Source organism: Ambystoma mexicanum, chromosome 5q (genome assembly GCF_040938575.1).
Source record: "Ambystoma mexicanum isolate Mex_15411 chromosome 5q, UKY_AmexF1_1, whole genome shotgun sequence".
Lineage (NCBI taxonomy): Eukaryota > Metazoa > Chordata > Amphibia > Caudata > Ambystomatidae > Ambystoma > Ambystoma mexicanum.
The window spans coordinates 648,486,308-648,512,543 of record NC_090933.1 but is presented as its reverse complement, the minus strand read 5'-3'; positions in this window follow the sequence as shown (position 1 = coordinate 648,512,543).

Below are 26,236 nucleotides of genomic sequence, written 5' to 3'. Positions count from 1 at the left end.
AATAAATTGAGTTTTAAGGGTTGTGCTGGGCTTCATAGATTCTGCCTTCTCCCAGTCCCATAATGGGGAACTTTGAGAGTAGTAGTCGGTTTGCCAGTTACTCTGGGGTAGAAAATCTCTGAATGGCGGTGGATTTTCCTGCAAGAGATTGGAGAAGGTAGGGAAGTCTTGCTCCAGAATGATTTCTTCTGGGAGCCCACAATAATGGATGATAACATTTCACTAGATTCGCTCTGGATGTTTATATGTACAGGTATCTTGGGGTATATCTCCTTATCACCATGCACACAGGTGACTCTAACTAGGGCTGCATTTTATAGGTCCTTGGCTGGAATTAAATCGGCTCAGATGAACAAGTTACTTACCCCTGGTAACGTTCTTTCGACTGGATGTTCCTCCCACGTATTCCTCATCTTTGATATTCGATCTTCAGCTTTGCTGCTTCGGAAAATAAATGTCCACAACAGAGGGCGCTGTGCTTGATGTCGTGGTTTTGATGTCCCTCGAGGGCTGCCGTCGGGTGTTTACGTCACTACTAGTACAAATAGCTCGAGCCACGTCCGTTGGCTTCAGTTCTGTTTTTTCGTCCCATCAATCGAGGGATTGACCAGGCTTACCCCAAGACCACAGGCTCTCGGAAAGCTCGGAGTGCAAAACACGTAAATTGTACAGTGGGATAGGCTGGGAGGAGCGATGAGGAATATGTGGGAGGAACATCCAGTCAAAAGAACATTACTAGGGGTAAGTAACTTGTTCTTCGAATGGATTGTGTCCTCCCACATATTCCTTATCTTTGATAGACTCCCAAAGCAGTATTTACATTTTTGGAGGATGGAGTACAAATTAATTTAGTCATGGGCCGTATGAAAAACGCCCTTTGCAAAAAGACCTCCTTGAGTTGAGGTCGACTCTAAACAGTAATGCTTTATGAACGTATGCATAGACTACCAGGTGGCCACTGCACAGATATCTTTTACCGGGACACCCCTTTGCAGAGCCGCAGAAGTTGCCATGCCCCTAGCGCAGTGAGCCCTTAGCCCATCTGGTGGTTCTTTACCTGCCAGTCTGTAACATTCTCCAATTGCTAAAATTATCCATATGTATATAGTCTGTTTGGTTACTGCCAGTCCCAATTTATGGCTGGTATACCCAATGAAGAGTTGATCATCTTGTCGAAATTTAACAAGTCTTGAAATATAAAAGCTTAGAGCCCTTTTTGGGTCGAGCCTGTGAAGCCTTTCTTCCTCCTTACCTGCATGAGGGGGAGGATAAATGGTAAGTAATGTTATTTTTTGCGACAAATGGAAGTCAGAGACTACCATAGGCAAGAATGTTGGTTTAAATCTGAGGATGACTGGAAAACGGTGTAAGGAGGCTTACAAGAGAGAGCCTGTAACTCACTCACCCTGCGGGCTGAAGTTAAAGCCACTAGTAGGACTGTTTTTAATATAAGGAGCCTTAGAGGACATGAATGTAATGGCTCGAATGGAATGCATGTGCAAAATGTTAATACCAAACTTAACTCCCAAACAGGCACATGAAATGGGACTGGAGGGTACACTTTAGTGGGACCCTTTAGAAATTGCACAATCACGGGTATCTTGAAATGTGAGATCTCTTCGGAGGAGCGCTTAAAAATGGAAAGCACAGCCAGGTACCCTTTTATCGTTCCAATCTGGAGCCCCAGATTGGCTAAATGCAACAGGAAAGAAGGCACTGTATGTGTGCCACATTGGCTTGGATCCACATTCTTATCCTTGCACCAGTTACTGAACTTATTCCAACGACACTGGTACAAGGATTTGTTTGCTGGCCTTCTGGCCAAAAGCAAGATCTCCATTATTTCATCTGGGAGTTCCCAATCCTTATATCTAAGCCTCTCAGAAACCATGCGTGAAGGCTGAGTGTCTTGACCTCTGGATGGAGAACCCGACCTTCCTCTTGCAAGAGAAGATCCTCTCTTTGGGGAAGACGTATTGGAGGGCAGATGCACATGTCCAGAAGGTCCGGGTACCACGTCCTCCTGGCCCAATCCGGAGCAATTAGGATCATGGATCTGCCAAACTTTTTCAACCTCCTGATCATATGAGGAATGACAGGGACTAGAGGAAATGCATAGAGAAGCGTAAATTCCCAGTCCACTACGAACGCGTCTGTGTTTTGCTCTCCGGTTAGGTGAACTGCCAACAGAGAGATTTTTTCTTGAATTGTTTAGAACCAGAGCTGCATTGCCTATTTGCACAGTGGTAGTGACCCTACACCTCCTCTCTTCTTGAGGTAGTATATGGCCACTGTGTGGTCCGTCATTATCAGGGCATTCTTTCCCCGTACAGAGGTCAGGAAGGCCTTCAGCGCTAGTCTGATTGCCCTCAGCTCCAAAAGGTTTATGTGTAATTTGGACTCTGATGGAGACCAACGACCGCTGATTGTCAGTTCGTTAGTGTGGGCTCCCCACCCTGTGAGTGAGGCATCCGTCACTACCGTTATCTCTGGCCAAGGTTGCCAAAAAGATTTTTTTTTGAGAATGTTGTCCTCGCAAGCCCACCAAATCGGGTCTTGAGCAACTCTGCCCGTGACTTGCAGTAGATCCGACATATTCCCTGAAAATTGGGACCACTGAGTCCTGGGGGCCCATTGAAGGAATCTCATCCTCAATCGGGCTTCTGGCACCAGAAAATGCATGATGGTCGGCAGATGCTGGGCATTTTGGAATTTTGTTACCATCTGCAGAATGTGTTGAGCTCTCACCTCGGGAGGTGAGGCTTTACCTGAGGAAGTATCCAGGACTTCTCCAATGAATTGGAGTCTTTGGAATGGTATCATATGGCACTTCTTGTAATTGAGGGAGAAGCCCAGTCTGTGGTAGTGATTCTGAGATGTTCCTGGGCCTGTTCGGGTGAATGAGCCCTGATCAACCAATTGTCCAGGTAGGGGTGGACGTGAATCTCCCCTCTCCTGGGACTCGCTGCCATTACCGCCATCAGTTTGGTGAAAACCCTTGGGCGGAGGTCAGTCCGAATGGCAGAAGTCAAAAAGGATAATGAGAACCACCAACCATGAAACTCCAGGTACTTTTTGTGCTTGAGATGGTTTGGTACATGAAAGTAAGCATCCTGAAGGTCCAATGATACCAACCAGTCTTGGAGTTGGAGAGCCTGAAGGATCTGAGAAAGGGTTACCATCTTGAACTTGTTTTCCTGAGGAATGTGTTCAAGTTTCTTAAGTCCAAGATGGGTCTCAATCCTTTGTCCTTCTTGGGAATGAGAAAGTAGGGGAAATACCAACACTTGTTCCTCTCCGCTACAGGTACGTGTTCTATTGCACCTTCCTCTAGCAGGGTTACAATTTCCTGCACAAGGTGGGGATCTGGAATTTTGACAGAGTTGGTTCCTGGTGGATGATCTAGAGGCCTTTTTTTAAAAGGAAGACAGTAACCTTGGACTACTGTTTCCAGTGCCCAAGCATCTGAAGTAATGCCCCGCCATTCATTCAGATGCTGAGAGATTCTGCCTCCCACTGGGGTCTTGTGGGTCAATGCCTCAGAGTGGCTTGGAGGCGGCTGCAGCAGCAGCTGAGGATAAATATGCCGCTGCTGTGGCTGATTTAGCAGCCCTTCCTCGTACACCACGAGGGAATCTTTTCCGTCACCTTTGTCCAGCCTGTCCTCTTCCCATTCCAAATGAACAACAAAAGCGAAAAGGACGACCCCACCAGGAAGATGAGCCTGAATAGGGTTGTTGTTGAGGTTGATGTATGGAGGCGCTAAGTGGTTTACCTGCCGCCATGCAGTCTGCAGCTTCTAAAGACTCTCATCCACCTTGCTGCCGAACAACCTTGAGCCGTCAAAGGGCATATTGAGTAGTCTGGCCTGCACATCCGGTGCAAAGCCTGACTTTCCCAACCACGCAAACCTGCGTAGTACGGTGCTAGGAGCCATGGACCTGCTGATACTGTCAGCAGTGTCCATTCCTGACTGGAGACACTTCCCCATTGCCTCCTTTCCATCTCCACAAGAGCCATGAAGCTGTCTCTTTCCTCACCTTCCGGGAATGTGCGCAGCCACCATGCTAACGCAGTCCCACAGAGTGTAAGTAAATCTTGAAAGTGTACAAGTAACATTACCAGACTTCAAAGCTATACTGCCCGATGAGAAAATCTTACAAGCCCAGTCATCAACCCTCTTGTCGTCTCTATCCGGGGGAATAGAGAGGTAAGCAGACTGCCTGGTTGATGTGGCTGCCTGAACCGCCAAGCTTTCAGGTGTAGGGTGCTTGGTCAAATAGTCCGGATCAATACCCGAAGGCCTATACTTTCTGGCAAAGTTCTTTTTTACAGCAGGTCCAGATTCTGGAGTTTCCCAGTTTGCCATGACCTTCCTCTGAAGGGCTGCATAAAAAGGTAATACTGGGTCCTTCTGAGGGCCTTCTGTCAGGATATCCATCATATCGTCTTGCTCATAGGTGGAATTCCTGCTCTAGCCCATGTACTCGATGAAGATATTCATGAGCGACCTATATGTAGAATCTGCATGTTCAGCAGGATCAGGTTTGCCGAATTCCAGCTCTGGCGAAGTGTTTACACCACTAGCCGACTGGAAGCAATCGTAAAGATCAGCTATCTTGAAATCCTGATTAATACGCTCCTCAGGAGCATTTTGCGTGCCATAAGGCAACCCAAAGGGGGGAGAATCCTCTTCAGAGGCTTGCTCTTCCCCATAAATTTGGGCCATAGACTTGAGAAAGTATTTTTCGGCGTAGGTTTAAAAACCTTCTCCGGACTAGGCAGAGGCTTTGAAATGATTGAGGTGACCATCAAAGGCATCAACACTGGTTTCGACAATGGCGTTGATGACTCTATTGGCGTTAACACTGACTTCGGCAATGGCGTTGATGGCACCTTCGACAATGGAGACGTTGAGACCTTCGACAATGGTGTCGACGAAGATTTGGAAATAGCACTGACTTACTCTGAGTTGTCTTCGACATATGCAGCCACTCGCTTGACTCTGTCGACGATTTGCTCTTTTTCTGATGTATCGGAGAAGGACTATGTTCTCGAGACGATACCCTCAACGATTTTTCGTCGGACCAAGAGCGACCTGCCTGTTTGACACTTTGCTTTGCCATGGTAGGCTTAGACCTCCCTAAGTCGTCCGAAGGAGCGACCGGGGCATGACCTTTGCGTGTTTCCTTCGATGCGGTTGAGGCCATATTCTCGAATGTACGCAACATTTAATTCCTGAAAGCATCTCATTTACTAGGGGAATAATTTTTGGTATGGCACCTGATAACCTCAGTAAAGGAATCAGACGAAGAAGAAGAAGAGGGAGACCTATGGCGTCTCTTCTTCGCCTTCTTTGACAAAGTAGACGAAGATTGTCTTGACCGACTCCTTTACAGAGACTTCTTCAATTTTTTGCGCCGGGACAAGTCCCTAGACTCCCCTGACATTTTATCCCTATTCGAAGATGACTTCGAAGCCGCCCTAACAGCCGCCAGTTTACCTCAGCACTCCCTGAGAGCTTTTCCTGTCATGGCCTGACAGGACCCGCATTCATCGGTCCCTTTTTCGGAACCTAGGCACCACAGGCAAACCCGGTGGGGATTGGTAATAGACATCTTCACCCCGCAGTCATGGCATTTCCTAAAACCAAACTTTGGGGTCGAAGGGTTGGAAGATGAAGACATTTCTTGATGAAACTGAAGCGCGCTGTTGAACACTCGAAGCAAAGTTTTCAGAAAAACTGAACTGAAGCTAACGGGCGCTGTTAGGCAAATTGTTTGTATGCAGTACCCTTTGGGAACACTACACACAACTAGGACTACAGGTGTAAGCAAAACCAACCTTTGGTATAAGTCTTTACTGCACAATTTTGGTAGCGGAGCTGAGCAGCCAGGCTTATCTCAAGAGGGAATTTGAGCTGTAATGATGTTACACAAAGGTCTACAATCACAAGGGTTCAAATAAACTCTTACACCAAATGTTTCTTTAATAAATACTTATTAATGTTTTTATTTATATGTCAGTTATAAAACATTGGGCCACATTACACGTAGTGCGGTAAACCATGGTGCTATTAGCACCATGGTTCATGCCGGTAATTTACCGGTATCGCCTTGGAGGAAAGGGGAATTACCGCCCTATTCCAAGGTTGGGAAGGCGGTAATTCCGCCTTCCTCCATTGCCCTTCCCCATTCCCATTTTTGCCCCATAGGGCTCTATGGGAATGGGGAAGGCGCTAATTACGGTACCACAAATTGCGGTACCGTAATTAGCACCCTGGTCCCTTTGCGGGTTGGTTTTTAATGCCTGCTAAAAAGCAGGCGTTAAAGTACCAACCCGCAAAGGGACCTCGTAGTAAGGCGGTAAGGGTTTACCGCTACCGGTGCCCTTACCGGTACCGGTAAACCCTTACCACACTACCTGTAATGAGGCCCATTCACAAGAAGGAGGCAATTGTATATCACACAAAAATAGAGGAGTAAAGGCAAAGATTATTAGAAAATGAAAGGTTACAGTATTTCTTAGACAGAGCAAATATTTAGAGTTCATCAGAAGAGTCAATTCAATTCAATAGGCTAGGCCAAAGTCAATGTGCTAAAGTCCTGGATAGGATAAAGCAGTTCTGGTAGATAAACGGAAAAGTCTCTGCAAAAGTTCTTAAGAATAGTTTGTAGCAAGGAAAATCATATGTTGGGTCACAAGCTGATTAGGCCTGTGAGTTGGGAAAGTCTCAAGCACTTTCACTGCGAGAAGTAAGTACTCTGTCTGACTTTACAGTTTACAAATGAAGAAAAAGATGCAGCTGGTGACCTCGGTTCCTGGCAGTTCCTGCAGATCTCGATGTTCCTGGGCCTCAGTCGTGGGGACATGAGGGAGGATGTCGGGGGACTCCTGCACTGCACTGGGACTGGTCAAAAAGCTGGCAATTGGCAAATCTCCCATTCCGGTAGCTACAATCAAGCACACAAGCTGGTGTCCCTCTCCCTGGTTATTCAGTTTCCTGCAGCACTCTGAGGAAAATACAACCAGCTCTGAGATTGGTATCCAGGTGGCTTAGTTTCGAGTTGATTGGTCCCACCAACTCAAAGGGAGAAGTCGTCATTGCAGGGCTTCTCTGACGAGATTAACATGGTGATTCGGACCTGCAGCAGGGCTTCACCGGGCAAACCAATGGTCCAGGAGATGCAGCAGCCGTCCTCTTCAAGCCCGTCTTCGGTTCTTTCGTTCTAGTGGTCGACTCTGCGTTCCAAGCCAAGAGACTCGCGTTTTATTCAGTTCTCTCCCATTCATTCCAGCCTAGCTGTCACTCACCCAGCAGGGTGGCTGTACTTGCCGGATAGTCAGCCAGCCAATCACCGCAGAGTGCATTTGGGTCTCCTAGGAGACTAAGCACAGGGAGTATCGGGCACCTCCCTCACTTCCTCCCCACCCCAGACACTCGGGTGCCAGAGGCGGTCTTCACTCCTGAACAAAGGAACATAGGGACCAAACCTAGCTTGGTGCGCAAAGACAAACTTTAGAAGGAGCTTTCCAAAAGGAAATGGTGAAAAAAGAAGACCGGGACCTATTTAAACAAAGGAGGCTCAGACACCATCTTGAAAAACATGGCTCCCACAATTTAACGCTACCGCTGTTGGCAGTCGGGGAAAAATCATGGTAGTTTGTTGTATAACCACTGCAACCAGCCATTCTGAGAGGAAAGGGTAGCATGTGCTGGGTCTAGGAATTTAAAAAGACTAGTAAAGTCAATTTCACTTTACTTACTCTGGGAAACAGCAGTTTATCCCATAGAAGGTATTTAAACCTTGGGAAAGCCTAAAAAGGTTTCCCTGTGCCACTGCACTGAGGGTGCTGTGTGACACATGAAAATATTATGCCTATGGAGTTGGTTAGACTCCATAACCAAATAAAACACAAGAGTAAATAAAACACATTTCAAAATACATGAGAGAGTGGGAAAAAGGGTCACACTCTCTGCAGGTAAAAAAATCAAGTCCTCAAAATCCAGCAAAGTTGCTGGGGGCCTCTAAGGTGAAGGGAATTAGCACATTTATGAGAATTCTCCCTAACACCCGTTCCCCCGAGACTAAGGGAAAGGAGGATTTAATCCACCCCTGGATGAATCTCCTTGCTCCAGTCAGTCATACATTCTGGAGAGACCATCAGCATTTTGGTGATTACACCCTGACCTGTGTTCAATGGTAAAATCAAACCCCTGTAGGCTGATTGACTATCTTAACAATTTAGGATTTTCCCCCTTTATCTGCATTAACCATCTCAATGGTTGGTGGTCTGTCTGAATCACAAAAGTAGATCCATACAAGTATGGTCTAAACTTCTTCAGAGACCACACAATGGCAAAAAACTCACGTTCTATGGTTGCCCACCTTGTCTCAGGTTCCTTCAGCTTTCTGCTGATGAAGCAGATGGGGTGTTCCCTATCTTTCTCAACCAGCTGATTAAGAACTGCACCTATACCTGTATCGGAAGCATCTGTCTGCACAATGAAGGTTTGGCTATAGTCAGGAGGTCTTAAAACTGGAGCTTGACAACGGGCTGTCTTAAGTCCTTCAAATGCTTTAGCGCACTCCTCATTTCACCTGACCTTCTTGGGGAATTTGGGTGAGGAGATCACATTTAAGGGAGAAGCTTTGGTACCATATGTCTCTATGAAGTTACTTTAATAACCAGTGAGACCTAAAAAGGCTCACTTGGGTTTGAGTACTAGGGGTGGCCCATTCTTGTACAGCTTGTAGTTTGCTAGGCAATTGCCTTATTTCACCTCCTCCTACCTCATGTCCAAGGTAGACCACTTTTCTCTGACCAATTTGACATTTACTTGCCTTTATGGTCAGATGGGCCTACTCATGATCCTGCAATACATATCCTAAGAGGTCAACATGTTCTTTCCAAGTAGGGATGAACACTGCAATGTCTTTCCAAGTAGGGATGAACACTGCAATGTCATCCAATTATGCCATGCAGAAGTCCTCCATCCCATTCAGAACTTGATTCACCATCCTTTGGAACATAGAAGGTGCATTTTTTAATCCAAAAGGCATTACCTTAAACTGGTAGAGGCCTTCTGGGGTCGTAAATGCAGTTTTCTCCTTGGCATGGTTTGTCAAGGCTATTTTCCAATAGCCTGATGTTACGTAAAATGTACTGAGGTACTGTTATGCTCACCTGGTCTCTGCGGAGGCGTGGGGGCACGGTTGCAGCCCTCCCAGGGGTGAGGTTGCTTGGGTCCGACTTCGCCCTCTGCGCTTATGTGGTGACTGGTGGTAATAGGTGATGCTGCTCGGGACTGCTCCTGCGTGGAGAATAGGGGGCGTGAGTATGCCAGCTTGTGCGCCTGATCCCCTTCCAGACCCCTTCTCTCAAACCGTGTTATCCGTGGGATACACTGTCCCTGGAAAGCTCAACTGTTGATTCGTTTTGGCGAGCACTTGGTCCTGCTGCTTCTGGCAGGGGCGCTTGTATGATCTGGACCGAGTTCCTTCACTGGTCCCTTGCACGTGGTAGTCCAGTCCTGCCGCGACTAAGCCACTATTCTTCAGGTAAGTGTTCCTGTTTGCCTTTGTCTTTCCTCATCTGTTTTTGTTGTATTGTAAAGTTCCTTGTCTTGTATTGCTGTCTGGTCCACTTTTGATGTTTGATCTTTTGCTTTCTTCCCTTGCAGGTGATGTTGCCGGCCCAGCAGAAGCTGCGGCGCTCGAGGCGGCAGCCAGAGGGAATGAGGAATGAAGCTGCAGTAGTACAGTAGCTGGTAAGTTGTTAACTATGTGGTGCGCAGGGTTCAAATGCGGCGCGGCCCTAGGACAGATGTTCTAACCTTGTCTTTCTTCTTCTTCACAGGGTCCAAGTTCGTGGATGCAGAGTGTGGTGCTGCGGCGTCGGGATCAAGATCACTGGATGTCAGAAGATGAGTCTGCAGATGAAGCGATGAAGCACCGGTTTCCTGGAGGTGAGTATGCAGGAGAACACCTGGTTTCAAAGGTAAGTAAACTGGTCCGAGTGGCGGTGAGCGCCACGTTGCACGCGAGTGCACAGTAACGCGAAGCACCGGCCTTAAGGATGGCACAGCTTATATAGCTGAGCTTCTGAAGCCATGCCCACCAGGTTCAGCCTGCCTGCCACACCCTGCCACACCCGATGAGTCAGCACATGAAGACCAGGCCTACAGAGCCACACCTGATGAGTCAGAACATGAGGATGTTCTCTGGAATAAAGGCTTTCAGCTCCTGGAAAGTTCTTGTAAAATAAAAGCACTCCTGCACTGAAATAAAGTAAAAGCACTCCTGCACTGAAATAAAGTGTTCCTGCTCACATCTCTATATGAGCCTGGCACCAAAGGCGCAAGGACTGGGTCCAGCCAGGGCCCCTGTGTTTATGGGTCCCAAAGGGACATAAGTAAGTCAAGTGACCCATTGCCCCATCACTAGATGCTGTGGTTTTTGTGTTCTAAGGCCTGTGGCCATGACAGGTACTTGGCTGAACCAAGCTTGTCCACCAGTTCATCTGTCCTAGGTAAAGGATGGGCATCAGTCTTTGTGACTGCATTAAGGGCTCTATAATCTACACATAATCTCAACTCCATGGATCCTGCCTTTGGTACTAGTACAACTGGACTAGACAATGGACTTGTAGATGGCTCTATTACCCCCCCGAGATCAATCATCTTGTTGACCTCTTCCTTTATGTGGGTTCTTACATGGTCTGACATCTGGTAACCTCTGCTTTTAACAGGTAAACAGTCATGTGTGAGAATATCATGCTGGCCCCAAGGGGTCAGGCCTGGTGATAGTGAAAACCGAGGGGCAAACTGATTTAACAGAGATTTGCACTCCTCCTGTTGTTCCAGTGTCAGATTAGATAGATTAACTCCTTCTATCTTCCCATCTATCTTCCCATCTAAAGGTTGTCCCCTGAGGAGGTCAGGTAGAGGTTCACTCTCCTCCTCCTCCTCCTGAGCAGAGGCTAGAAGCATAGCTCCCACTTCTGGTCTAGAGACATAGACTTTGAGACGGTTGGTGTGAAAGACCCTGGGGGCCTCATTAGGATTGCCTAAGTCCACCAAATAATTTACCTCTCCAAGTTTTCCCACAACCTTGAAGGATCCAATCCATTTGTCCTGTAAGGCCCTCTGCCTTGTAGGTACCATAACTAGAACTTGCTGGGCTTGAGTAAACTCAAACATGTTGGCCTTCTGGTCATGCCAATGCTTCACCAGAGCCTAACCTGCTTTCAAGTTATCAGAAGCTTCTATTATCATGTGTGTCCTTCTCCTCCGGAGACCAAACACATAGTCAGTGACTTGTCACTGGCTTGGGGGAAGGAGCACACTTCAACCCCTCCTTAATTAGGGCCAAGGAACTGGATGACCATAGAGGAGCTCAAAGGGACTAAATCCAACTCCCTCCTGAGGGACTTCTCTATAAGAAAAGAGAAGGCATGGCAGTAGAAAGTCCCACTTTCTTCTAAGGGGTTCTTCTAAGGCGCCTATAATGCTCTTCATAGTTTGGTTAAACCTCTCTACCAACCCATTTGTTTGGGGATGGTAGGCAGTTGAGAACTTGTAAGTTACTCCACAGATTTTCCGCATGGCCTGCATGTAGTGGGACATAAAATTAGAACCCCTGTCAGAGATAACCTCCTTAGAAAACCTACTTTGGTAAAAATACCAAGTAGGGCCTTAGCAACTGCCAGAGCAGTAACAGTTCTCATAGGTATAGCATCAGGATACCTAGTAGCATGGTCTACTACAACCAATATAAATTGGTTGCCTGAAGATGTAGGAGAATCTAAGGGACCAACAATGTCGATTCATACCTTCTCAAAATGAACTCCCACCACTGCGAGAGGCACCAAAGGTGCCACATTCTTGGCTCCACTCTTGCCAGATGTCTGACAAGTGTGACAGCTTCTACAGAATGTATCTACATCAGACCCCAACTTAGGACAGTAGAAATAAAGAGAAAGTCTTTCCTTGGTCTTCTTGAAGCTTAAGTGAACAGCCAAAAGGATCTCATGGGCTAACTGTAGAAACTGGTGTCTTACCCCCTGAGGCACTGCAAGTCTTCTGTAGCCCCCTGGGATAGACTCAGTAGGTTCACTGTAGAAGAGGCCATCCTCCCAGTACAACCTGTGCTTCCCTGGCTCTTGCCCATCCAGATGAGAATCTGCCTGTTGGCAAAGTCCTTCAAGAGTAGGACACTCTCTTTTACCTCTGCTGAAGTCTGCCCTACAGGGGCGACATTCTACCAGTAAAGACTGCAGCTCCAGATGGTCTTTAGGATCCAGATCCCCAACAGGGGGAAGGTCTTCTTCCAGCTCTGAATCTTCAGCAGCTGATTCAACCTCTCCTGGTTGTTTCTCACACTCAGCCTCTGCTGGTGGAGTAGTCAGAGGTGTGACTTTGGACGGTCCTTTGGGGGATGTCCTAGTTGGATGCATAGGAGTTATATCTTTCTTGTTTCCAGATTCCTTGGGTTTCCCCTTTGTCTACCTTTTCCTGGAAATAGAAGTTGACATTTCCTGTGGACTGGGTGTTATAGGTTCTCCTGTAACAACTTCTTTAGAGTCATTTAGGGTGATCTCTCTGGCCTTCCTTGTCTGCTCCTGTTTCCTTTTACTGGGAGACCTGGGGGTGCTTGATACAACTCTGAGAGTTTTTCAGTCATTCCCCAGCAGGACTCACCCAGGCACCTCACTTTGTACACTGACAGCTATTCTTACAGTCATAATGTTGCACTGGATGAGAGCTGGTAGTCTTGGAAGCATTTGGACAGGGCCTCCAGCAAGCTTAGTGCGGCCTGTGGGTGCCTTAGCAACATCCTCCGGTTTGGAAAAGGTTATATCCACCACTGTAATGCTGGCCCCAGTGTCTCTAATGGCAGGGGTGTTCTGACCATTTACAAGTACACTGTCCTTGTAATATTCTTTTGTGTTATCTGGAATAGAATTATAGACATCTAAATGTTCCTGTTCCGACAGACCCAGGGACACTAAAGAAACACTGGCAGAGACTCCAATGGGGCCTTCAGCCAATAGTTGAAAGTTTCCACTTGCCATATGTACTTCTTCCTCTGGGCAGAAGGCTAAGGGGGTAGTGTGGAACCCTGAAGGTTTACCCTTACATCTGGGATCCCCTTTCACATGGTCAGTTGACCCACAAGCATAACATTTTCCAAATGTTTTGACAAATGGGGGCTTCTGCTGACCTCCCTCTGGTTTGGCACCAGAGGTATCACTAGACACGATTTGGTTTCCCTTGTGGCTTACCCTTTTTCCGTTTGGGGCCCTCTTTTGGATTGGAGGTATTATAATTATCTTTACCATCTTTCTTTTGCTGCTTCCCTTCATCCTTTTTCTGAGTTGCCCCAGAATCCTTGTGAGTAGCCCTGTTGGCAACCCACAAGTCAGCAGCTTTTGCTAGCTTCTTGGGATCAAGCTCTTTTGAGTCAGCCAAGTGCTGTCTCAGCTCAGGAGAGCAGGCATCAAAAATAGATTCCAACATAAACAGATTTCTCATTCCTTCAAAAGTGTTAACTCTGTAACCCTTAACCCATCCATCTAAGTTTCTCAAACATGCACTTACCCAGGTAGCCCAAGGAGTACCACCATTCTTTTTGAGGGTCCTAAACCTCTTAAGGTACTGAGGAGTTTCCCCAAATCTAGCTATAAAAGCTAGTTTCACATTTTCATACTCCAATCTTTGAAGTTCCCCCACCTCCATTACAGCATCAGTTGCAACTTGGGGGAGCCTAGACAAAAGCCAATGAATCAACTGATTCCCTGTGAAACCCTGAATCCCATAGTTACACTCAAAAGCACCCAACCAATCCAAAATATCAAGTTTCACCTCATACATACACACAGCTTCCTTAAGCATGCAATGTCTCTTAGGACTGGAAGACCTAGAAGACTCTGGGATAGAAACATTTTCAAGAGACATTTTCTTCATTTCAAGAGCATGTTGCATTTCCCTTTTCCTTAGTTTGAGTTCTTGATGTTTACTTTCAGTTTGCATTTGGAGCCTTTTGAACTCTAACTCAAGTCTCATCTTTTCAAGAGAGACACATTCTGGACTCAGTACTGGACCTGGTAGGGTCCCTGTGGCTAAAGGTTGAGGCCTAAGAGCTGGTTGAGGTGCAGAGGGGCTCGCATGCTGAGACTTCTTCTGATTCCTCAATAACATTAGAGTTAGACTCTGAATCATTATCATCCTCATCAACATTTTCCACATTTTCTGAAGGAGTAGGTGTGACAGACCTACTTCTCGGACTTTTATAATTCAACAATCTTTCAATCAATGCATTTTTCTTTCCTTTAACAGGGAGATTCCTGACCTTACACATTTCCTTCAGTTGATCTACTGTTAAAATGATCAGGGCTTCCTGTCTGAAGTTATCCAGATCAGGCATGATACATTGCTTTTCTAATGGCGCTTAGCCTTGTGAAGGTTACTATTTGAACAAAAGTAAAGCAGAACTCTCAATGTAACAACTCTACAATTTATCCTCACCGCCTGCCACCAGTGTTAGGCAAAGTTTGTATGCAGTACCCTTTGGGACCACTACATACAACCAGGACTACAGGTGTAAGCAAAACCAACCTTGGTATAAGTCTCTACTACACAGTTTTTGTAGCGGAGCTGAGCAGCCAGGCTTATCTCAAGAGGGAATGTGAGCTGTAATGATGTTACAAAGAGGTCTACAATCACAAGGGTTCAAATAAACTCTTACACCCAAGGTTTCTTTGATAAATAATTATGAATTTATTTATCTTTCAGTTATAAAACATTCATAAGGAGGAGGCAATTACATATCACACACAAGTACATTTTAACACTATTTCAGAAATACTTTTCAAGAGGAGTAAAGGCAAACATTATTAGAACATGAAAGGTTACAGTTATTCCTAGACAGTACATATATTTAGAATTCACCAGAAGAGTCAATTCAATTCAATAGGCTAGGCTAAAGTCTTGGATAGGATAAAGCAGTTCTGGTAGATAAACGTAAAAGTCTCTGCAAAAGTTCTTAGGAATAGTTTGTGGCAAGAAGAATCATATGTTGGGTCACAAGCTGATTAGGCCTGTGATTTGGGAAAGTTTCAAGCACTTTTACCCTGAGAGGTAAGTACTCTGTCTGATTTTACAGTACCTTTACAAATGAAGAAAAAGATGCAGCTGGTGACCTCGGTTCCTGGCAGTTCCTGCAGATCTCGCTCTTCTTGGGCCTCAGTTGTGGGGACAAGAGAGAGGAAGTCGGGGGACTCCTGCACTGCACTGGGACTGGTCAAACAGCTGGCAACTGGCAAATCTTCAATTCCGGTAGCTGTAGTCAAGCACGCAAGCTGGTGTCCCTCTCCCTGGTTATTCGGTTTCCTGCAGCACTCTGAGGAAAATACAACCAGCTCCGAGATTGGTATCCAGGTGGCTTAGTGTCGAGTTGATTGGTCCCACCAACTCAAAGGCAGAAGTCGTCCTTGCAGGGCTTCTCTGTCGAGATGAACTTGGCAATTCGGACCTGCAGCAGGGCTTCACCGGGAAAACCAACAGTCCAGGATTTGCAGCAACCGTCCTCTTCAAGCTCGTCTTTGGTTGTTTCGCCCCAGTGGTCGACTCTGCCTTCCAAGCCAAGCAACTCACCTTTTATTCGGTTTTCTCCCATTCATTCCAGCGTAGCTGTCACTCACCCAGCAGGGTGGCTGTCCTTTCCGGACAGTCAGCCAGACAATCACCACAGAGTGCATTTGGGTCTCTAAGCACACAGAGTTTCAGGCACCTCCCTAACTTCCTGCTCACCCCAGACACTCGGGCACCAGAGGCGGTCTTCACTCCTGAAGCCTGCCAAAGGCGAAGGAACAAAGGGACCAAACCTAGTTTGGCGCACAGAGACAAACTCTAGAAGGACCTTTCCAAAAAGAAATGGTGAAAAAAGGAGACCGGGACCTGTTTAAACAAAGGAGGCCCAGACGCCTTCTTGAAAAACATGGCTCCCGCGATTTAACACTATCGGTGTTCGCGTTCGGGAAAAATCGTGGTAATTCATTGTAAAACCACTGCCACTAGCCATTCTGAGAGGAAAGGGTAGCATTTGATTGCATTTGACTGCTACATGAGTATCTAGACACAGGGGATACTAAGTAACCCCTCCAGCACTCTCTTGTAAGATAGGGTGTGCTGGGTCTAGGAATTTAAAAAGACTAGTAAAATCAATTTCACTTTACTTACTCTGGGAAACAGTAGTTTATCCCAGAGAAGGTATTTAAACCCTGGGAAAGCCTAAACTGGTTTACCTGTGCCACTGCACTGAGGGTGCTGTATGACAAAAATGAAAAGATGATGTATGGAGTTAGATTCTTCTGACAGTGTTGAACTACATGTCCTGTTTCTGTACAGAAGAAACAGACAGGAGGAGATGGTCTACGCCCTTTTATTTCCTCCTTGCTTTCATCTTTAGCTTTGGGGTCAGCTCTATTGATGTCTACTCTTTCACGTGGCGGCCTTCTTTATTTCTGTTTGATCCCCTGGTCCCTCTGTTCCCTGAGGTGGAGGTCGATGGATCAGTCTATGATCCTTTCATTCCTCCCAGCGATGGGCAGAATGTTTGACCGCATCTGAGTAATTTTGTGCTGTTTCAATGGCAATGGGCCTCATTACGACCCAGGCGGTAACCATGGCGCTAGTAGCGCGATGGTTGCCGCCGGTATTTTACCGATTGCGCCATGGTGAATGGCAGAATTACCGCCCCATTCCAAGGTTGGTGTGGCGGTAATTCCCCATTCACCATTGGCCCTTCCCTATTCCCATTTTTGCCCCCATAGGGCTCAATGGAAATGGGGGAGGCAGTAGTTACGGTACAGCAAATTGCGGTAAAAATCAGCCGTTAAGGTCGGGACCCGCAAAGGGACCTTGTAATTAGGTGGTAAGGGGTTAACGGCGCCGCCACCTTTAATGGCGCCATTAGCCCCTTACTGCCTGGGTCGTAATGAGGCCCAATGGCTAGGGTTGGTTGATTTAATTGAAGGACAGCTTTTTGCAAAAAAAGGGGTAAGGAATTAGTAAACTGTTCCAGGGTGATCATTTATGTTAGTTCATCTTGGGTTTTACCATTGATCCATAGAGCTACATTATTTTTAACCCATTCACCCATTTCCAACAGAGTTTCTCCAGGATTTAATTTAATATTTGTTAACTTCTGCCGGTAAAAATTGCAGGTCTGCCCTACTCTTTCAACAGCCCCTCTTTGATGGATAAAAAGGTGGCCCCTTGAGCACGATTCAGTAGTAGATAGGAGGTTTGTAGCTCACCTTTTAACAGAGGGCCCAAATAACATCTTTTAAGATTCTCTTCCCATCCTATTTGTGCTGCGAGACATTTGAAGTTCAGAAAAAGAATCCTAAATCTTTGCCCTCCAGATAGGGTTGGAGTACCCCTTTGTGGTAGTAGGGGTCTTGTTTGTAACTAAATTAGTTTGGTCAAATTCTCTTGGAGTCTAGCCTCAGCTTGCATCTGATGGGCCGCTAGTTGGGCAATGATGTTGGTTAGATCAGTCATTTCTTCGGGGGATGTAAGGGTTCCCTCTGTGGATGGTTCAGAATCTGAAAAGAAACAAGTCTCAACCCCTTCGGATAAAGTTTCAAAATCTTCAGATTCCTCCGAATCTGAATCGGCCATAGGAGTGGACTTCACTTGGTTGCTCTCTAACTCTGATGGCCCCGTGATAGATGGCAATAGGGTACCAAAAAAATAAGGATCAAAGGGGGAAAGGTTTAGGGCACCAGGTCTAACAAAGGAAAACACATGTCGAACCTTCAATATTACTCGATTCCACTGCGGTATTCTGTAGTGTGTAGTAATACCTGGGTTTTAAAGAACAGATCTTGCTGCCAAGTCGGGATATGTAATTGTGAGAACAACACCTCTTTGAGTGTGGATACGCGGTCAGAGTTGAGGAGCTCCACAATTCTGTTTTCCCCTTGTGAAGGTACCACAATTATTAGCATGGGTTTTCAATTTTGATCAGTTCAATCAGATCCCACTGACACCATATGTAAGGAACTCATGGTGGCAACAATAAAGATAGAGACAAGTGATCACAGGTCAAGGGTGTTTATTGAACTATTAATGCAGGGTAGAAAAACGGCTAAGCTAAACCTAAATCTAAGATGGGAGCAAGCATCGACCATCAAACTAAAATAAGACTGTCCTAGTGGCGTTGTGTCAAAATAAAGGGGAGTAGACTAAGAAAAACCTATTGCCAATCCTTACGCTAAATACAAAAGAAGTGTTGGATAGGGTTTCAATAAAGAAAGAAGTGTTCTCAAATGATAAGTCAGGGTGTGATTGCCAGGGGTCCCGCTTCCCCACATTTTCAGTATGAGACAAGGTGGGGTCTCCTGAGCACGGCATACACTCAAGCTTTCCCCAGCACGAGCCGACAGTCCCATTCCAGCGATCAGATTTTTCCATGGTAAAAGTCTCTTTCAATAAAAAGTCTCTTGCCTTCGAGGCCTGATACTCTTCAACAAACAAACACACAGTTCTTTTTTTTACACATGCTTTGGGGTGATGGCTTCACCCTTGGGTCCCCCTCTTCTGGGTGCTGACCCATCAGACACTTTGGGTGATGGTTTCTCCCCTGGGTCCTTCTCTTCTGGGCGCTGACCCCCTCAGTCACTTTGGCTAATGGCTTCATCCCTTGGTTCCCCCTCTTCTGGGCGCTGACCCCTCGGACAGCTTTCACAAATATAAATGTCTTTTTAAACAGGTTTTCGGCCTTTGCCCCTGGTTGTCGGCTTCCCTCCGCCGGGTTCACTCTTGCCGACTTTACCAACAATTCCTCATGGGACTCTTAGACTGCGCCCCTTTTCTTTAGCATCCCTCATCCAGGTTCACTCTTTCTAATTTCCACGAAACACAGTTCATGTACTATTTTTCAACATGCAGGATTCACTTCCCTTAGCTTTCACAGTTCCTTTTCGGTCAAAGACGGTACAGAGGATTTTGCGAGACCTCTGTATGACTACTTTGATCCTTCTTCACCCCTTCTTAAGGCCTTCTGGTTACGGTAGTCCTTAGCGTCTGGTATCTATAGTTTCTTCAATAAAGGATAAACCAGGGTTTATCGAGACAGCACCCACGTAGTACTGGTCCCCTCTGCAGCTGGTCTTCCTTTAACAATTTTACAGCTCTTTGAACTTTTCTCAATATACCACTTTGCGACTTTCATTCAATACAGCCCGGTTCTTATCGGTTCTCCATTCTACTCACGGGCTGTGATGTACTGCTTAGCTTTCCTTCTGTCTGGAGTCAAGGCTGGTACCATGGTAGCTGGAGTCTCCCTGGCTCTGGATTATCGGCATAGGTATGCCCTGTGTACCGTTGACATCTGCTGCAATATTGTATAGCTATTGTTCTCGGACTTAAGTTTTCTTACTTGAAGGTTTCGCAGGTCTGGTTCAGAAAGGGCAAGGATACTTCTCTGTTTGTCACCCTCTTGATTCTCGCATCCTTTCTCCTTCTCTTGAATTGCCGGGTTTGATCAGCTGTTTTGTTGTACCGCCTTCCTTGCTCGTAGTGTGCTCTCTTGCTCCACATTTTATCCCTGTAGGTAAGGGAATGGGCCGTCTGGTGTGTGTCATTATGGTCAATTGCCTGACTTTGCCTGACCCATGTATTGGGACATGTCAGGTAAACGGCTCTGGTGTTAGTCCGTTGTCTTTCGTGTTGTATGAAAGTGTTTGTGTAAGAGAAGGGGGGTTAGAGAGGTTGAATGTCCTGTGTAGTAAGATACGGAAGAGAGTTTGACAGAAGGGGAATACTGCGTCTCACTCATCGGTGTTGCCATTCCACTCCTCGAGGACCCCTATCCAGGTGATCCTCCCACACTATTCCACCCCCAGGAACTGGATCCAATAGCAATGGTCTTGTCCTGGCCACCTGGATGACAGCTCCCCAGGGACTATATTGGGAGACACCTTCCCACACACCCTTCCCCTATGCAAGATGGATAGATTATATCTTTGTCCAGGTTCTGATTCGTTCAGACCTAGAAGAAGATAGGGATGAGAAGTATCCATGAACTCTCACATATCCCATGGATTGGTGTTGGTTGGTTTGCGCAAAGACCTAGAGATTTTACTAGTCCCTTTATAGAAACCATTAAATTGAGTTTTAAGGGTTGTGCTGGGCTTCATAGATTCTGCCTTCTCCCAGTCCCATAATGGAGAACTTTGGGAGTAGTAGTCGGTTTGCCACTTACTCTGGGGTGGAAAATCTCTGAATGGAGGTGGATTTTCCTGCAAGAGATTGCAGAAGTTAGGGAAGTCTTGCCCCAAAATGATTTCTTCAGGGAGCCCAGGTATTATGGATGATAACATTTCACAAGATTCGCTTCGGATGTTAATATGTACAGGTATCTTGGGGTATATCTCGCTATCACCATGCACACAGGTGACTCTAACTAGGGCTGCATTTATAGGTCCTTGGCTGGAATTAAATTGGCTCAGATGAACAAGTTACTTACCCCTGGTAACGTTCTTTCAACTGGATGTTCCTCCCACGTATTCCTCATCTTTGATATTCATATCTTCAGCTTTGCTGCTTCGGAAAATAAATGTCCACAACAGAGGGCGCTGTGCTCGATGTTGTGGTGCTGATGTCCCTCGAGGGCTGCCGTTGAGTGTTGATGTCACTAGTAGTACAAATAGCTCGAGCCACGCCCGTTGGCTTCAGTTCTGTTTTTTCGTTCCCATCAATCGAGGGATTGACCAGGCGTACCCAAGACCACAGGCTCTCAGAAAGCATGGAATGCAAAACACAAATTGTACGGTGTGGTAGGATGGGAGGAGCGATGAGGAATATGTGGGAGGAACATCCAGTCGAAAGAACATTACCAGGGGTAAGTAACTTGTTCTTCTAATGGATTGTGTCCTCCCACACATTCCTCATCTTTGATAGACTCCCAAAGCAGTGTTTACATTTTTGGAGGAGGGAATACAAATTAATTTAGTCATGGGCCGTAGGAAGAATGCCCTTTGCAAAAAGACCTCCTTGAGATGAGGTCGACTCTAAACAGTAATGCTTTATGAACGTATGCATAGACTACCAGGCGGCCACTGTACAGATATCTTTTACCGGGACACCCCTTTGCAGAGCCGCAGAAGTTGCCTTGCCCCTAGCGCAATGAGCCTTTAGCCCATCTGGTGGTTCTTTACCTGCCAGTCTGTAACATTCTCCCATTGCTAAAATTATCCATATGGATATAGTCTGTTTGGTTACTGCCAGTCCCAATTTATGGCCGGTATACCCAATAAAGAGTTGATCATCTTGTCGAAATTTAACAAGTCTTGAAATATAAAAGCGTAGAGCCCTTTTTGGGTCGAGCCTGTGAAGACTTTCCTCCTCCTTACCTGCATGAGGGGGAGGATAAAAGGTCATTAATGTTATTTTTTGCGACAAATGGAAGTCAGAGACTACCATAGGCAAGAATGTTGGTTTAAATCTGAGGATGACTGGAAAACGGTGTAAGGAGGCTTACAAAAGAGAGCCTGTAACTCACTCACCCTGAGGGCTGAAGTTAAAGCCACTAGTAGGACTGTTTTTAATATGAGGAGCCTTAGAGAACATGAATGTAATGGCTTGAATGGAATGCATGTGAAAAATGTTAATACCAAACTTAAATCCCAAACAGCCACATGAAATGGGACTGGAGGGTACACTTTAGTGAGACCCTTTAGAAATTGCACATTCAAGGGTATCTTGAAATACGAGATCTCTTCGGAGGAGCCCTTAAAAATGGAAAGTGCAGCCAGGTAGCCTTTTATCGGTCCAATCTGGAGCCCCAGATTGGCTAAATGCAACAGGAAAGAATGCACTGTATGTGTGCCACATTGGCTTGGATCCACATTTTTATCCTTGCACCAGTTACTGAACTTATTCCAACGACACTGGTACAAGGATTTGTTTGCTGGCCTTCTGGCCAAAAGCAAGATCTCCATTATTTCATCTGGGAGTTCCCAATCCTTATATCTAAGCCTCTCAGAAACCATGCGTGAAGTCTGAGTGTCTTGACCTCTGGATGGAGAACCCAACCTTCCTCTTGCGAGAGAAGGTCCTCTCTTTGGGGAAGACGTATTGGAGGGCAGATGGACATGTCCAGAAGGTCCGGGTACCATGTCCTCCTGGCCCAATCCGGAGCAATTAGGATCATGGATTTCCAAAACTTTCTCAACCTCCTGATCACGTGAGGAATGACGGGGACTAGAGGAAATGCATAGAGAAGCGGAAATTCCCAGTCCACTACGAATGTGTCCCCTAGAACTCCTCTCGTAGGAAATTCCCTTGAGCAATACTATTCGCACTTCCGATTGATCTCAGTCATGAACAGATCCACTTAAGGGGTTCCCCAAATGGTGAAGATCTCTTGAAGGACTTCCTGAGCTAGTTACCACTCGTGGGAGACTGTGCTCTGCCTGCTCAGAGCGTCCGCTGCTGTGTTCTGCTCTCCGGTTAGGTGAATTGCCAACAGAGAGATTCTTTCTTGAATTGTTTAGAACCAGAGCTGCATTGCCTCTTTGCACAGTGGTGGTGACCCTACACCTCCTCTCTCGTTGAGGTAGTATATGGCCACTGTGTTGCCTGTCATTATCATGACATTCTTTCCCCATACAGAGGGCAGGAAGGCCTTCCGCGCTAGTCTGATTGCCCTCAGCACCAAAAGGTTGATGTGTATTTTGGACTCTGATGGAGACCAACGACCGCTGATTGTCAGTTCGTTGGTGTGGGTTCCCCACCCCGTGAGTGAGGCATCCGTCACTACCGTTATCTCCTGCCAAGGTTGCCAAAAAGATTTTTGCTTGAGAATATTGTCCTCGCAAGCCTGCCAAATCAGGTCTTGAGCAACTCTGCCCGTGACTTGCAGTAGATCCGACATATTCCCTGAAAATTGGGACCACTGACCCCTGAGGGCCCATTGAAGGAATCTCATCGTCAATCGGGCTTCTGGCACCAGAAAATGCAGTATGCCATGAGGCCGAGCAACCTCAGAAAATCGAAGGTCGGCAGATGCTGGGCATTTTGGAATTTTGTTACCATCTGCAGAATGTGTTGAGCTCTCACCTCGGGAGGCGAGGCTTTCCCTGAGGAAGTATCCAGGACTGCTCCAATGAATTGGATTCTTTGGAATGGTATCATATGGGACTTCTTGTAATTGAGGGAGAAGCCCAGTCTGTGTAGGGTGTGGCAGGTGATTCTGAGATGTTCCTGGGCCTGTTCGGGTGAATGAGCCCTGATCAACCATTCGTCCAGGTAGGGGTGGACGTAAATCCTGAGACTCGCTGCGATTTCCGCCAGCAGTTTGGTGAAAACCCTTGGGCGGAGATCAGTCCGAATGGAAGAACTCGAAAAGGATAATGAGAACCACCAACCGTGAACCTTCAGGTACTTTCTGTGCTTGAGATGCATTGGCACATGAAAGTAAGCATCCTGAAGGTCCAATTATACCAACCAGTCTTGGAGTTGGATAGCCTGAAGGACCTGAGAAAGGGTTACCATCTTGAACTTGTCTTTCCTGAGGAATGTTTCGCAAGTTTCTTAAGTCCAAGATGGGTCTCAATCCTTCGCCCTTCTTGGGAATGAGAAATTAGGGGGAATACCAACACTTGTTCCTCTCCGCTGCAGGTACATGTTCTATTGCATCTTCCTCTAACAGGGATACAATTTCCTGCACAAGGAGCGGATCTGGAATTTTGACAGAGTTGGTTCCTGGTGGATGATCTTGAGGCCTTTTTTTAAAAGGAAGACAGTAACCTTGGACTACTGTTTCCAGTGCTCAAACATCTGAAGTAAGGTCCCGCCATTCGTTCAGATGCTGAGAGATTCTGCCTCCCACCGGGGTCTTGTGGGTCAATGCCTCAGAGTGGCTTGGAAGCAGCTGCAGCAGCAGCTGAGGATAAAGATGCCGCTGCTGTGGCTGATTTAGCAGCCCTTCCTTGTACACCACGAGGGAATCTTTTCTGTCTCCTTTGTCCAGCCTGTCCTCTTCCCATTCCAAATGAACAACGAAAGCGAAAAGGACGACCCCTCCAGAAAGATGAGCCTGAATGGGGTTGTAGTTGAGGTTGACGTATGGAGGCGCTAAGTGATTTAGCCGCCGCCTTGGAGGTCTGCAGCTTCTCCAGACTCTCATCCGCCATTCTGCCGAACAACCTTGAGCCTTCAAAGGGCATATTGAGTAGTCTGGCCTGCACATCTGGTGCAAAGCCTAACTTTCCCAACCACGCAAACCTGTACGGTGCTAGAAGCCATGGACCTGCTGATACTGTCAGCAGTGTCCATTCCTGACTGGAGACACTTCCCCATTGCCTCCTTTCCATCTTTCACAAGAGCCAGGAAGCTGTCTCTTTCCTCACCTTCCGGGAATGTGTACAGCCACAATGCTAACACAGTCCCACATGGTGTAAGTAAATCTTGAAAGTGTACAAGTAACATTATCAGACTATGTGGCTGCCCGAACCACCAAGCTTTCAGGTGTAGGGTGCTTGGTCAAATAGTCTGGATCAATACCCGAAGGCCTATACTTTCTGGCAAAGTTTTTTTTTTTACAGCAGGCCCAGATTCTGGAGTTTCCCAGTTTCCCAGTTTGCCATGACTTTTCTCTGAAGGGTTGCATGAAAAGGTAATACTGGGTCCTTCTGAGGGCCTTGACTCAGGATATCCATCATATCATCTTGCTCATAGGTAGAATTCCTGCTCTAGCCCATGTACTCAATGACCCTATTCATGAGCGACCTATATGTAGAATCTGCATGTACAGCTGGATCAGGTTTGCCGAATTCCAGCTCTGGCGAAGTGTTTACATCACTAGCCGACTGGAAGCAATCGTATTGATCAGCTATCTTGAAATCCTGATTTATAAGCTCCTCAGGAGCATTTTGCGTGCCATAAGGCAATCCAAAGGGGGGAGAATCCTCTTCCGCAAAGTGCTTGTAAGATAGGGTGTGCTGGGTCTAGGAATTCAAAAAGACTAGTAAAGTCAATTTCACTTTACTTACTCTGGGAAAAAGTAGTTTATCCCAGAGAAGGTATTTAAACCCTGGGAAAGACTAAAATGGTTTCCCTGTGCCACTGCACTGAGGGTGCTGTATGACACACATTAAAAGATGATGCCTTTGGAGTTAGATTCTTTGCGCAGTGTTGAGCTACATGTCCTGTTTCTCTACAGGAGAAACAGACAGTAGGAGATGGTCTACTCCCTTTTATTTCCTCCTTGCTTTCATCTTTAGCTTTGGGGTCAGCTCTATTGATGTCTACTCTTTCACATGGCGGCCTTCTTTATTTCTGTTTGATCCCCTGGTCCCTCTGTTCCTTGAGGTGGAGGTCGATGGATCAGTCTATGATTCTTTCGTTCCTCCCAACGATGGGCCGAATGGAAATGTTTGGCCGCATCTGCGTAGTTTTGTGCTGTTTCATTGGCAATGGCTAGGGTTGGTTGAATTAATTGAAGGACAGCTTTTTACAAAAACAGGGGTAAGGAATTAGTAAACTGTTCCAGGGTGATCATCTATGTTAGTTCATTTAGGGTTTTACCGTTGATCCATAGAGCTACATTATTTTTAACCCATTCACCCATTTCCAACAGGGTTTCTCCAGGATTTAATTTAATGTTTGTTAACTTCTGCTGGTAAAAATTGCAGGTCTGCCCTACTCTTTCAACAGCCCCTCTTTGATGGACAAAAAGGTGTCCCCTTGAGCATGATTCAGTAGTTGATAGGAGGTTTGTAGCTCACCTTTTAACAGAGGGCCCAAATAACATCTTTTAAGATTCTCTTCCCATCCTAGTTGTGCTGCGAGACATTTGAAGTTTACAAAAAAAAAATCCTAAATCTGTGCCCTCCAGATACAGTTGGAGTACCCCTTGTAGTAGTAGGGGTCTTGCTTGTAACTAAATTAGTTTGGTGAAATTCTCTTGGAGTCTAGCCTCAACTTGCATCTGATGGGCCGCTAGTTGGGTAATGATGTTGGTTAGATCAGTCATTTCTTCGGGGGATGTAAGGGTTCCCTCTCTGGAGGGTTCAGATTCTGAAAAGAAACAAGTCTCAACCCCTTCGGATAAAGTTTCAAAATCTTCAGCTTCCTCCGAGTCTGAATTGGCCATAAGAGTGGACTTCAGTATGTTGCTCTCTAACTCTGATGGCCGCGTGATAGATGGCGATTGGGTAC